This window comes from Plecotus auritus (assembly GCF_963455305.1).
Source record: "Plecotus auritus genome assembly, chromosome: 8".
Classification (NCBI taxonomy): domain Eukaryota; kingdom Metazoa; phylum Chordata; class Mammalia; order Chiroptera; family Vespertilionidae; genus Plecotus; species Plecotus auritus.
In genome coordinates, this window is record NC_137782.1 from 133,327,651 (window position 1) to 133,341,059 (window position 13,409).

The window sequence follows — 13,409 nt, forward strand, 5'->3', positions numbered from 1 at the left end:
AATATGAAGTAGTATTTCTCAAAGTAAGGACTTCTTTATACCACCACCTAACTTCCTCTCCCCCACCACCTTCCTTGCTCTGAATTTGCATGGGATATGGTCATTGTTTTTTCAAGCTATTTCTGCACGAACAAGTCAATGAGCTGGCCTCCCATCTAACCTTTTGGCTCAGTGGACCACACAGCTAAAATAAGCAACACAAACAGTGTGGTCAGAGACTCACAACTCTCCCTCACCCAGGAGGCTGAAGGCACGCACACTTTCTGCTCATTTTAAATCTTCAACTTTTCTTATGCTTAGGAATGCTCACACTGGGTCTTTTGTAGCAGATTGGAATGTCAGCTCTGAGAGAGCCCTTGCAGTCCAATGAGCCCAGAATCCCTTAGAGACAGACTCAGGTGAGACAGACTCAGGTGCGACATTGCCTGACCCCCTATTCCAGCACTCTTCTCCCTGTGCCACCTAAGGAGTCCACTCCACACTCCATTCTGCTTCCCCCTCCCACTCCCCCTCGCCCCGAGGAGCAGGGCACTCTCAGTCTAACTGAGCCAGAAACAGATCAGGTGCGCAAACAACACCACAGGTCAGAGGCGATAAGAGTAAGCAAATAAAGGACCAGGGAAGAACAGAAGCAGCGGTTTGGCTTTCAGCACCCTGCAGATAAACAAGTGTTTGATCTGGGCTGGGCACAGCCCCTTATCTGGTGAGAGATAACATTCACACTCAGAGGGCTCTGGAACAGGTTTGGAACCCTTTGCTTGCTGGCCTGGCCCTCACACTGACTGAGCCAGGGCTCCCACAATGGACCAGGGGAAATTGTTACCACCCACCCAGGGTCCCTGAACTCCTGGGAGATCACAGAACCTGAAGAAGACAGACCCAGGAATCTGAGAAGAGTCTACTTACCCACTAAGGGCCAATGGGGCTGCAGATTTCCCAAACCCGTTAGCAAAGCTCGGTGGACAGGAGAGACATCAGTGGCCTCACTCTTTCTACTCTGCAGGTAATTGAAGAGAGTGGTGAGGAGTGGGACCAGAGGGAAAGCCGCTGGCACATCTCTAGAGAGGCTTGACTGAGAGAACGTACATAAAGATAATCCTGACAATAGCAGCTAATATTTCCTGAGCACTCACTCTGTGCCAGTCACTATGTTAAGTGTTTCTGCTGCTTTATATTCTTTGATCTTCACCATGAAACTCTGAGGTCAGTACTATTGTAGACCAGTGGTCGGCAAACTCATTAGTCAACAGAGCCAAATATCAACAGGACAACAATTGAAATTTCTTTTGAGAGCCAAATTTTTTAAACTTAAACTTCTTCTAACGCCACTTCTTCAAAATAGACTCGCCCAGGCCGTGGTATTTTGTGGAAGAGCCACACTCAAGGGGCCAAAGAGCCGCATGTGGCTCGTGAGCCGCAGTTCGCCGACCACTGTTGTAGACCTTTGCAACTGAACAACCTCCGAGAGGCTAAGCTGCGTGCCAGGAGCCCCACCACCGCTGACAGGCATAGAAACATGGTTTGTCCATCTCTAATACTCAGACTCTTAACCTACATATTTTTAATATATAGGTGGCAGCTGTTTGATGCATTTTCCCAATCAGTTTTCACTACTTTAAGGTCATAAATCCTATTGATTTGGAAAGGATTCTGATGAAATCAGGAGAGAGCATGGAAGCACTGAAGAGGGAGGGATGGAGAGACCCTGGGTGGTGGCCTGGCAGGGGCTGGCACTGGTTCCCATCGCAGCCGCTCCACAGCCCCATTGTCTCTCACTGTGCTCCCCCACGGCCACTCTCCTTCCCCAGAGCCCCATTTCAGCACACAGTAAAGATGACATTTGCCAGCCTCCCTCTCAGCTCGATGTGGCCACCACGGGCTGTGAGGATGAACCTGTGCTGCAGGGATGGCAGAACCAGGAGGTGAGGAGCCTGGTGCCTGACGATGTGGGGGCCACCAGGCCTGCCCGAGGCCATTCACCTGCACTGCCTCTCCACAACTGGCAAATGAGCTTGTTTCTTGTTGAAGCCAGTGATAGCTTGTACGCACGGGTACGTAGCCTGACTGCCTTTTCCCCGCTTCTTTTTACAGAGGAGGAAATAGGCTCAAAAAGAGTAGGTAACTTGATCCAAAACCATACAAACATTATCTGGCAGAACTCAGACTTGAATTTGTCTATTTGACCTCTGAGTTTTTTGTCTTTCCTGGACTGTCTATATTAATAAAAGCAATAGGGACACGCACGTACATTGTGCTTTGTAACTTGAAGATGTTTTCTTATGTGTTAGGCACTGTGTATGGTTGGGATTTGGGAGCTGCAAGCATCAGAAATAGACTCTAGATAACATACTAAAGCAGACTCTATTGGGAGGATGTGCGTGGTGTATCAGAGAAGCCAGGTCACTAGGGATTTATTATAGGGATTTGATTTTAGAAAATCATGGGAGCTAGTGAAGCAGCTCTGTAAGGCTGCCATCCACAGGTCCGATGCTGGAGCTCGGAGTCCACAGGGAAGACAGCTAGGAAGGAAGGTGAGTAGAAAGTGGGGGAAAGCCAGAACCAGCTGGGACCAATACATGCCAGCTGGGAACCACAAGAATGGGCCGAACCCCGGGGCCTCTGACCTTGGCAGCATAAATCAGGACATGTGCCTGGCTCAGAAGGAGGGGCCTGGGAAAGGCAGGGTCGTGGCAGGCAGGCAGGCTGCTGCCTCATGCTAGCCAGGTGAGCCAGCAGATAAACGACAGGTGCTTGACAGAGTGAGAGAAGTCTTGACCTGGGCTTGAAGGGGGTCGGACAGATCAGGGGAGGTTGCCTGGAGTGAGGATGCTGATGACGGGATGTGTGTGCAGGTCGGGGAGGAAGAGAGATGGCTCAGGAGAACAGAAGGACACTGAGCCTTTTTGGGTTCAAGACACAAGAACTTAGCTCACACTGGGTTAATTCATTAAAAAGAGGAGTGTGTGACAGTGAATTCCCGGGGTAAGGGATCTCCTGGGGTGGCTGAAGCAAGAGGCACAGCTCACACTGCTGCCAGGCTGTGCCCCTGAGCCTGCACTCTCTCCCCTATGGTCGGCTGCATCTGCAGGCAGCTCTCCCTGTGGTGGTCACAGTGCCAGGTATACACCATCCCAGGTGAGATACCCCAGTGGGCATGTTCCCTCAGCAGTCCCCAGCTGGCTGGACCCATGCCTCCCCCTCCCTGAGTTAATTGTGATGGCTAGGGAGAATGAGTCTTCTCCTTTTCAGGCCCATGGATATGCCCACAAATTCCAAGCAACATGGAGGCGGTTGGGGTGGCTCCCACAGCACAGTCAGGCTCGCGTTGTCACGAGGAGCAGGGCGCCGGCGGGTGGCGGCCAGACCAGCAGCCGCTTTCAGGAGGCTCAGTCCCAGGCCTGCTCCTCATGGGCTCTGGGTCTAGCTCCAGGTCGGCACCTGTAACTATAAAACGGACCCATCAAATGGGATAGACCTTCTGGAAACTGAGGCAGCCCCCCTCAAACCTAAAGGGCTATTGAGAGGAAACCAGCCAGGCCAGACGAGCAAGAAGATATCTAGAGCGAGAATACGGGAAACAGACACTGGGGCAGGTGCGGGCAGAGGCCTGAAGAGGACATAGACACACAGATGGCAACTCCCAGGGGTTGAGGGGGGGGGGGCATGCCCCAGTGGTGGCACATGTGGGTGCTGAGGAGTTGTTTGATGTTGGCCACAAGGGCATATACCACCGATGGATAGGTAGCTGGCAGAAGAGTCTACAATGGCCGCAGCTGCAGGCCTCAGCCCACAGAGATGCAGGGCCGGAGGCAGGCCTGCAGTTCTGCGCTGGGGCCTCCTCTCCTCTCAGTGCTGTCAGCCAGCCTGGGAAAGCCCCGGGAAAGGGGGACCTGCTGGCCACGGGGAGGTGGGCCCCTGGGAGAGGCTGGCCCCTCGGCTGGGCTGTTACTCACCAGGCCCCCGAGGCCCGAGGCAGGCACACTCAGGGGAAGCTGGGGCTGGTCCCCAGGGAAGAGCCATCCCTGAAGTCAAGATGGAAGGCACTCAGCAGCTGCCAAGGCACCTGCTCGGCACACAGCAGGCAAAGGCCTCCAAGAGAAGCCGTTGAAATCTACAGGCCAGTGCTGCCCCACCTGGAGGGACCACCTGTCCTGGGGGCCACTGGACTTCTAACGTGAGAACCAGAAGAGTCCCAGGTAGACTGGGGTGCGTTGGTCACCCTACCCCACCTCTTTAGGCTGAATTGTCCTCTGAGCCCTGGGGAGCGCACCAGGGCGGCCACAGTGTGTGTGAGGGGACTAGGACCCACAGGGCCAATTCAGATCTTGCCTGCTCACGCTTTGGTGGCCTTAAAACAAGGAGAGAAGCCAAGTTGTCTGCCCTCTTGTAGCTTGTCATGATCTTCAATGCCGGTGACACCATCTTGGCCATTGAATATGGAAGACTAGCAAGCTCAGAGAGGTGGCCCACCGCCAGTTCAGAGGGGAAGCAAAGCCCCTGCCCACCAGTCATTCACGGGCCAAAAAGCAGGGACTTCGATCACAAAAAGAGGAACAGCAATAATAAGATGGAAGGACTGGGGTTGGGGGGGCGCCGGGAAATAAAGAAAGCAGCTATGAATCGTTAGGCCCAACCTTCCTTGGGGCACGAGGCTCTTCCTGTGAATGTACTCAATAGATTCAGAGCCACTAACTTTTCTGAATATCTGCTGTGTGCCAGAGGAATTACCATACACCTTCCTTTTAAAAATATATATTTTTGTTAATGTCAGAGAGGAAGGGCGAGGGAGAGAAAGATAGAAACATCAATGATGAGAGAGAATCATTGATTGGCTGCCTCCTGCATGCTCCCCACTGGGGATCAATCCTGAAACCCTGACATGTGCCCTTGACCAGAATCTAACCTGAGACCCTTCAGTCTGCAGGCCGACACTCTATCCACTGAGCCAAACCAGCTAGGAGGGCACCATACACCTTCTTATGCTATTATTCCAACTCTAGATATATCATCCCCATTATGCTGATGAGCAGCCAGGATGTCCCTGTGTTCTGGAGCAGTCCCGATGCCGCAGGTATCAATGACACATTGCTCAGACATCCCCTGGGTTCCCCTGAGGTGACTGAACTTTGGCCCCAGTTGATTGCCATTTGACAAGTTCTACAGAACCTCATGCAGATTAAAAAGGAATTTTACTTGCTGTCCCTATTTGCCAAGAAAAGTGGGATTTGGTTTGGGGTCAGAACTCTTTTGTTGGTACTGCCCGTGACACCTGTCATCAGCAGGGTGGGGTTCCTGACATGGGGTAGGGTGAGGACCTGGTGAGGGAGGTGATGGCCACTACAAGGGTTAGGAGGGGTCCTGTGGGGAAAGGTGATCACTCCCCATCAGGGACAGGGACAGGGACAGGCCTGTTCATCTTTGGACGGCCACAGCATGCACATTTACTCAATAGCAAGTATGGATTGTTAGGCCAAACCAACCATAACTCAGAGCAGCAGTCTCTAAAGTGTGCTGTTTGTATTTATCACTGTAATAAAATTCTCTAATTGAAAAAGGCCATATTGACAAACCAACAGGAAATACATTGATTTAACAGCAGTTTGAAATGATCGATTCTACTGTTTTCTTATTCCATAGAGATGCTACATTATTTTCATCAGATAGGTCTCTTATTTCATTTCATTTATTTATTTATTAAATATATTTTTATTGATTTCAGAGAGGAAGGGAGAGAGAAATAGAAACATCAATGATGAGAGAGAATCATTGATTGGCCGCCTCCTGCACGCCCCCTACTGAGGATCGAGCCAACAACCCAGGCATGCGCCCTTGACGGGAATCGAAACTTCCCCGGCTGCTGCCATTGTATTATGTAATCGGTAGATTTGTGTCCCCCTAAAAAAGATATGTTGAAGTCTGTATTACTTAGGGAAACAGAGACACAGAACCAATATATAGAGATAGACAGGAAGAGATGACTCATGAGGGATAGACTCACATGATGATGGAGGCTGAGAAGTCCCACAGTCTGCAGTCAGCATGCTGGAGGCCCAGGAAAGCCCGTGGTATAGTTCCAGGGCCAACCCAAAGGCCTAAGAACCAGAGGAGCCAATGGTGTAAGTCCCAGACAGAGTCTGAAGGCCCAAGACCAGGAGCAACCACACCTGAGGGCAGGAGAAGAGGCTGTCCCCGCTCAAGCGGAGATCAAGTTTTCCCTTCTTCCATCTCTTTGTCCTAGTCAGGCCCTCAACAGACTGGATGATGTCCCCTGCATAGGTGAGGGTAATCTTCATTATTCTCTCTACCTATAGAAATGCTAATCGGAAACACCCTCCCAGACATTCCTAGAAGTGATGTTTTATCAACTATCTGGGCATCCTGTGACACAGTCAAGCTGACACATAGAATTAACCATCACACATCCTTCCAACCTTACAAGTTAGGTGCAATCACGAGCCCTATGTTGTAGGTGGGGAAACAAGGGCTGAGGGCTAAGTAGGTAGCTAGTGGTCCCCCAGCTATAAAGTGGGAGGGCCAAGATTCAAGCCAGCAAGTCTGACTTCAGGGCTGTGCTCTTCCCACTCTGCTGGGAGGCCCATCAGAGGTGCTGGAGTGCGGAGGTCCCTCGGAATCTGTCTCAGCTGACAGCTGGGCAGTAGCCTGGGCAGCCCCTCTGAGCAAGAATGACCTGGGGTGTGGGGCAGCTACTGGTGCAAATTTCTACCCTCCCAGAAAGTCTGGAGTGCGGCTCAGGAGTCTACATTTTTAATCCAGTGGTTCAATAGAAAAATCTGCAAAGTCTGCAATTACAGGATAAACTTGTTTTTAACTAATGTTGGTTACTAAAGGGGTTTTGGCACCAATTCCAACGTGAGGAGGGGATTTCCAAGCAATGCTCTGGACATCAGGTGAGTCTCCAAACAATTCAATTAAATTCTGACACTATATATCCAGAGATAGCTTCAGTTCCTACAGATGAGGGGCTCACTCCTACAAAACTGTCCCCTCCCGCCACGGCCCCACTTCAGACACAGTCACAAGGTTATTACCTGTACTTCTGACCTACGGGCTACAGATCAGAGGTTCCCACGACCCTGTCCTTGGGTTCAGTTCATTTGCTAGAGTGGCTCACAGAACTCAGGAGACCCCTTTACGCACTAGATTACCGGTTTATTATAAAAGGATATAACTAAGGAACAGCCAGATGGAAGAAATGCATAGGGCAAGGTTTGAGGAAAGGGTGTGGATTGAAGCCCCCAGACGCAGAGCCTGAGACAGGGGTTCAGGTGTGGGTAGTTTATTGAGGGGGTGCTCTTCAGAAACAAGCAAGCAAACAAACAAACAAACACATAAAAGAGGCAGGGAGCCCTCGTCAGCATGGCTCAGGGCTTAGAGTACCAGCCTGGCACCAAAGGGACTCAGGTTCGAATCCCAGTCAAGGGCACGCACCTGGGTTGCAGGTTTGATCCCTGCCCCAGTTGGGGCCCATGTGGGAGGCAACCAATTGATTTCACTCTCTCTGAAAATCAATGAAAAAAAAATATCTTCGTGTAAGGATTTAGAAAAAAATAAAATAAAAGAGAGAGAGGCAGGAAGGCAGGATAGGGAAGGGGGAAGAGTGAGCAAGGACATTGCATGAGGTAAAACCTTGGCCTCATCCATAGGATGGACCCTGGAGCAGTGCTTTCCAATAGATGTTACTGCAGTGATGGGCATGTTCTGTATAGTTGGCACTGTCCAGTGCAGTTACCACTAGCTACCTCTGGCCATTGAGCATTTGAAATATGGCAAGCTGACGAAGTGAATTTTAAATTTACATAGCTACATACGGCTAATGGCCACCATATCGGACAATGTAGTTCTGGAATATAAACCTCACGACAGAATTGAGGGGAGGAGACTGGCCTCTTGTGCTGTCATTGGCTATGGGCCACCCTGGCCTTGGTGGGAGGGTGAGGCAGGGCACAATTTCCCAGGCAAGGCTGGCAGGACTTCACAGAGTGGAGGGGGGTGTGCACTGGCCAAGTAAAGGGGAAGGAGCGCACCAGAGCGCCCACTAGAGGTCGTTCTCACCTGGGTCATCCTGTCATCCTATTGTCATCCAACTTCATAGATTTCTCCAAGAATTGAATTTTAACCATAGAATAACTCAAAACTGACAACTGGCTATGTACCTCATACAGCAGAACGACCTTCCTAACCCTCCACCCCCACCCTGAGCTATTGGTTCCTCTCGCCACCCCACTCTCAAATCTCTACGGCAATTCTTCTTCTGGTTTGGGAGTTTCACGAGGAGGGTTATGATCTTTTGCATAAGTACACAGTAGGAATTTTTCTGTAGACTTATGACTTTTAGCTGTTTCAGCCACAGAGCAGAAATCTTTTGATTTTACAATATCTCCTATAATCTTAGAGACAGCTAGCACAACAGCTCTAAAAAAAATGAGAAAAGAACAAAAACAACTTTGCCTTTTCTACACTGACATGTCTTAGATATGAAGTTATAAATGAGGAAACCCGGGCTCATGTTTTATTTATACCTATTGCACATGATTTATGGTGTTGATACAACCATTCAGCTTAATTTATGCAGAAATTAACTTTGGTAGAGATTAATTTTGGATCTATGGCACCTTCCTAAAGTATATTATCTTTATTCATAATCTTGGCTTGCAGACAGAGATGATAGTGAATAAAAAAAAAGACGTAAAATAAAAACAAGATCATAAATAAAAAAAGAAATAAAGCCCTTAAAATGAGGATAACAAGTTGTTTTTTAAATTAGGATACCTTGGAGTTCACTGATACAGCCAGAATTTAGAATTAATCTAACTGTCCTTTCCATTGAGTTTAAGCATTTCAGTAGAGAGTTTTATGTGAAAAGTCATAAAAGAGAAGGAAATAAAAACAAGACCTTGTATATATTAATATATTTATTATTTATTTGTGTTTTGTTTTTTTTTTTTAGAGAGTAGAAGGGAAAAGGAGGGAAAGAGAGAAACATCGATGTAAGAGAAAACATTGAGCCCTAGCCAGTTTGGCTCAGTGGATAGAGTGTCCACCTGCAGACTGACGGGTCCTGGGTTCAATTCCGGTCAAGGGCACATACCCAGGTTTCAGGCTCGAGTGGGGGCATGCAGGAGGCAGCGAATCAATGGTTCTCTCTCATCATTGATGTTTCTATCTCTCTCTCCCTTTCCCTTCCTCTCTGAAATGAATAAAAATATATTTAAAAAAAAACACAAAACATTGATTGTTGCCTCCTGCATGCACCCCAACTAGGGATCAAACCACAATCCTGGCATGTGCTCCACCTGGATCTGCAACTCCTGGGTGCATGGGACGACACTCTAACCAAACTGAGCCACACTGTCCAAGGCACACATATCAATATTTAATAATAACAAATTATGAACTCTGAAATATTAACCAGTATTATATCTACTAGTATGTTACCTATGTCACATCTTTACAGACTACCAGGCAAGTGTGTGCGTGTGCGTGTGCGTGTGTGTGTGTGTCTGTTGGGAGAGGAGAGGATGGGAAGGGAGAAAGATAGCTGTGTCAAAAAAATCCAAGGGGCCGAAACCGGTTTGGCTCAGTGGATAGAGCGTCGGCCTGCGGACTGGAGGGTCCCGGGTTCGATTCCGGTCAAGGGCATGTACCTTGGTTGCGGGCACATCCCCAGTGGGAGGTGTGCAGGAGGCAGCTGATCGATGTTTCTCTCTCATCGATGTTTCTAGCTCTCTATCCCTCTCCCTTCCTCTCTGTAAAATATCAATAAAATATGTTTTAAAAAAAATCAAAGGGAAACACAAAATATAGCTTTGAGCCTCTTGACAGTCAAAGGAAACGGAACAATAGACCTCATGCCTAATACAAGAAAACATATTACTTTGCCGAGAGGAACTAATTTTGTTTTTGTTTCAGACTATTGTCTGTATTTTAAAAAGAAAGCTTTCTTTATTTAACAAACAAATAGATAATATTGTAGACATCGTCCCCCACCCCCCACCCCCCAGCCTTTTCCTGTTGAAGCCTCAGGCAGTCAGAGTGCCTCAGGTGGGCAGAGGAGGAGACCAAGTGAGTTGTCACCTTCCATGCAGATGACACTCTCTCCCCACAGCTATTCTGATTTTTGGTGACGTTCCCCCGCCCCCAGGCACTGTCCTCACCCCAGCAGCTAGCCAGGGCCCAGAGCGCCAGGCCATCTCTGGTGATGGGATAGGGGTGCCCCAGGAGGGTGACGGAGGAGAGGTCACCCAAAAGGTCTCCCTCACAGATGGGGTCTTGTCTGTTAGTTTTTACTTGTAAAAAAGGTAGGGGCATTCTACTTGGCCATGCATCTTACTGGCCAGAAGCAGAGAGTGTAATATTTTTTTTTAATACATTTTTTATTGATTTCAGAGAGGAAGGGAGAGGGAGAGAGAGAGGAACATCAATGATGAGAGAGAATCATTGATCGGCTGCTTCCTGCACGCCCCCCACTGGGGATGGAGGTCGCAAACCGAGCGAGTGCCCTTGACAGGAATCAAACGCGGGACTCTTCAGTCCCAGGTGGGCGCGCTATCCACTGAGCCAACCGGCTAGGGCCAGAGAGTATCAATCAGTCCAGACTGGTTTATCTATTTAGTCCATTCTCAGTCTCACCCTCTGGTCTGGACTGTCCGCCTGAGGGAGTGATTCCCGTTGGCTCAGACGGAGTCCTTGGGAGGGAGAGCACACCCTTCCCCTGGGCCAGCAGCCCGGGAGCAGTGCGGGCCGCTTGTCAGTGCGGGTCAAGAAGTGTGCAAGTGTCTGCTGTGAACTTTCCTGCCGCGCTCGGGATTGCTGGCCCTTGGGAGCTATGGCACACGGATACCAAGCAGGTGATAATGCGATTGGACACGGAGGTTCGCCGGGCCGCTCAGAAATGCGCCCAGTGCAGCTTTAAAGGCAGCATTTCAGGAGATTCGGATTTTGAAATTGTGTCGCTTTCTCCTGCCGTTTTCCTTTCACAGGCTTTTCCCTGGGCCTCGCCACGGAGCCTTTTCCCTTCCTTTCTTTCCCCGGTGTACACACGAAGGTTTGCCACGCTTCACGCTTGCACACTTGAGAAGAGCTGAGTAAATTCAGTGTGACCGACTGCACAGTCACCGGCTCCCACGCATGTGCTTGCTGTGGAGAGGAAAGCATGCGAGGAAAATCCGTTGCCCTGAAGGGATGGATCTGTCTCCGGTGTAATGGCTCATTTTTACCCATCCTTGGCGTCTGACCGGAGTAGATTACTAAAGAGCTGGCCCTGCGGTGGGAAGCCCTCCCAGCAGCCGCTCTTCCGTGGGCCCATCCGGGCCTCCTCGCTCTCACCCAGGCTCACCAGCGCAGGCTCCCTGGGTCTCCCCTCCATTCCCTGACCTCCCCTGAGGTTCTCCCAAGGCTCCAGCCCCTGGGCTCCTGGCGGCTGAAACAAAACCTCCGAGAAATCTACTCAGCTCTCTGCACAGTGCTGAAAGCCCTCCACAGCCAGGAGCCCAACTCCTCCACTCCGGGCTCGGGGCTGCTGGAGCCACGGGCTCAGAATCCTGAGTTCATGGTCCTGGCCAACAGGAGGCCAAACTCTACATCCAGAAGGAAAGAGCAGGTTCAGTCCCCAGCCCAAAGCCGCCTGTTTCCTGAGAGCAACCTCCCCTCTCACCATCGCAGACTTCCCGGAGCAATCCTGTTTCTAGCATTTTGGGATCTCTGAAGGTTCTCCTGCCTTCATTAGGGCACATGTTCTAACTGTGGCTGGGGTTGGGTGGAGAGGTTGGGAAAGATGTAGGTCTAGGAGCTAACAGAAATCGAGGTCACAGTTCATAGTGTGCCTGGGGAGTCCAACGCAACTGTTAGGTCACTGGGTTACGAAGAAGGGCCGCGGGCTGGGACAGCACGATCTGTAGCCCCTTCTCAATCTCGGCAATTACACAGAAATTGGGGCTCTGATGGGTGGAGGAGGACAAAGCATGGCAGGATGTGGAGCTGGGAGCACTACTAGGGCCATGAGCCTCTGGTAGCATTGCATTGGGGCAATTCACAGGCAGAGGCTCCCCCCGGGGGCCTGGGAAAGAGGCTAAAAGGAAAGGGAGACCCAGCTAAAGGGAGGACTGGGACAAGCAGTGCCTGTTCCACCGTTTTGCTTAAGTCATCCACAACCCCTGGGGTTCAACCTTTCATCATGAATTAAAACTCTTACCAGAAATAAATGACCTCAGACTTTGATACTGATGATGTGACACATTGCTAGGGCCATTAGTCAGTTCTTAGCAGTCTTACTGGCATGTGTGTTTAAAGATGAAAAGATACCACTGTGGTGTGCCCCAAAGGGTTTGACAATCTGGCCCCAGTCCATCTTTTTTAAAAAATATATATATTTTATTGATTTTTTTACAGAGAGGAAGGGAGAGGGACAGAGAGTCAGAAACATCAATGAGAGAGAAACATCAATGCCGGAAACTGATCATGGTCAACAACCTTCATTCCTCTGAAAGGTCAGAGCTGGTTCGCTCACTGTTTAGTTGAAACATTGTTAGCTGAAGCAGCCTCCACCTCTGTTTGTCTTATGTAAATTTCTGTTATTGGAATTTCCTGCCTAAAGGTTATGGGCTATCCCATAGTCTCAATAAAAGGGATAGCAAGGCCAGAGCAGGGGGTAAGTCCTCCCACTAGAGGTGGGCTCCCGCCTGGCCCCCAATATTCCCAAATTAATACTTTTCCAAGTCTCTTTTCGTTTGTGTGCGGCCTTCTCCAGAACCGGAACCCTGAACCGGAACCCTGAACCACGCGGGATGTGAAAGGGGTTCCCACACATCAATCAGCTGACTCCTGCACACCTCCTACTGGGGATGTGCCCACAACCGAGGTACATGCCCTTGACCGGAATCAAACCTGGGACCTTTCAGTCCACAGGCTGACGCTCTATCCACTGAGCCAAACCAGTTAGGGCCCCAGTCCATCTTTCCCACCTTCCCATCAACCCCTTGCTCTTTTTAAAAATTATTTTTTATTGATTTCATAGAGGAAGGGAGAAGGATAGAGATAGAAACATCAACAACAAGAAAGAGTCATTGATTGGCTGCCTCCTGCACAGTCCCAGCCTGGGATGGAGCCTACAACCTGGACATGTGCCCTGACCTGGAATTGAACCGTGACCTCCTGGTTCATAGGCTGATGCTCAACCACTGAGCCATGCCAGCAGGGCAACCCCTCGCTCTTGTCTTTCCGAACTCTTCCTGGTTCCCATGCACACCTGCACTCGCACTGCTGTGCTGAAAACGTTCTTGTGCCTGAGACAAGTCCCTCTCTACTCTGGAAATTTCTTATTATCTATTCTTCATGTTTCCCATCGAGGTCCTTCTATCATGATTTTTCTAACTTCCCAGACAAAATTAATC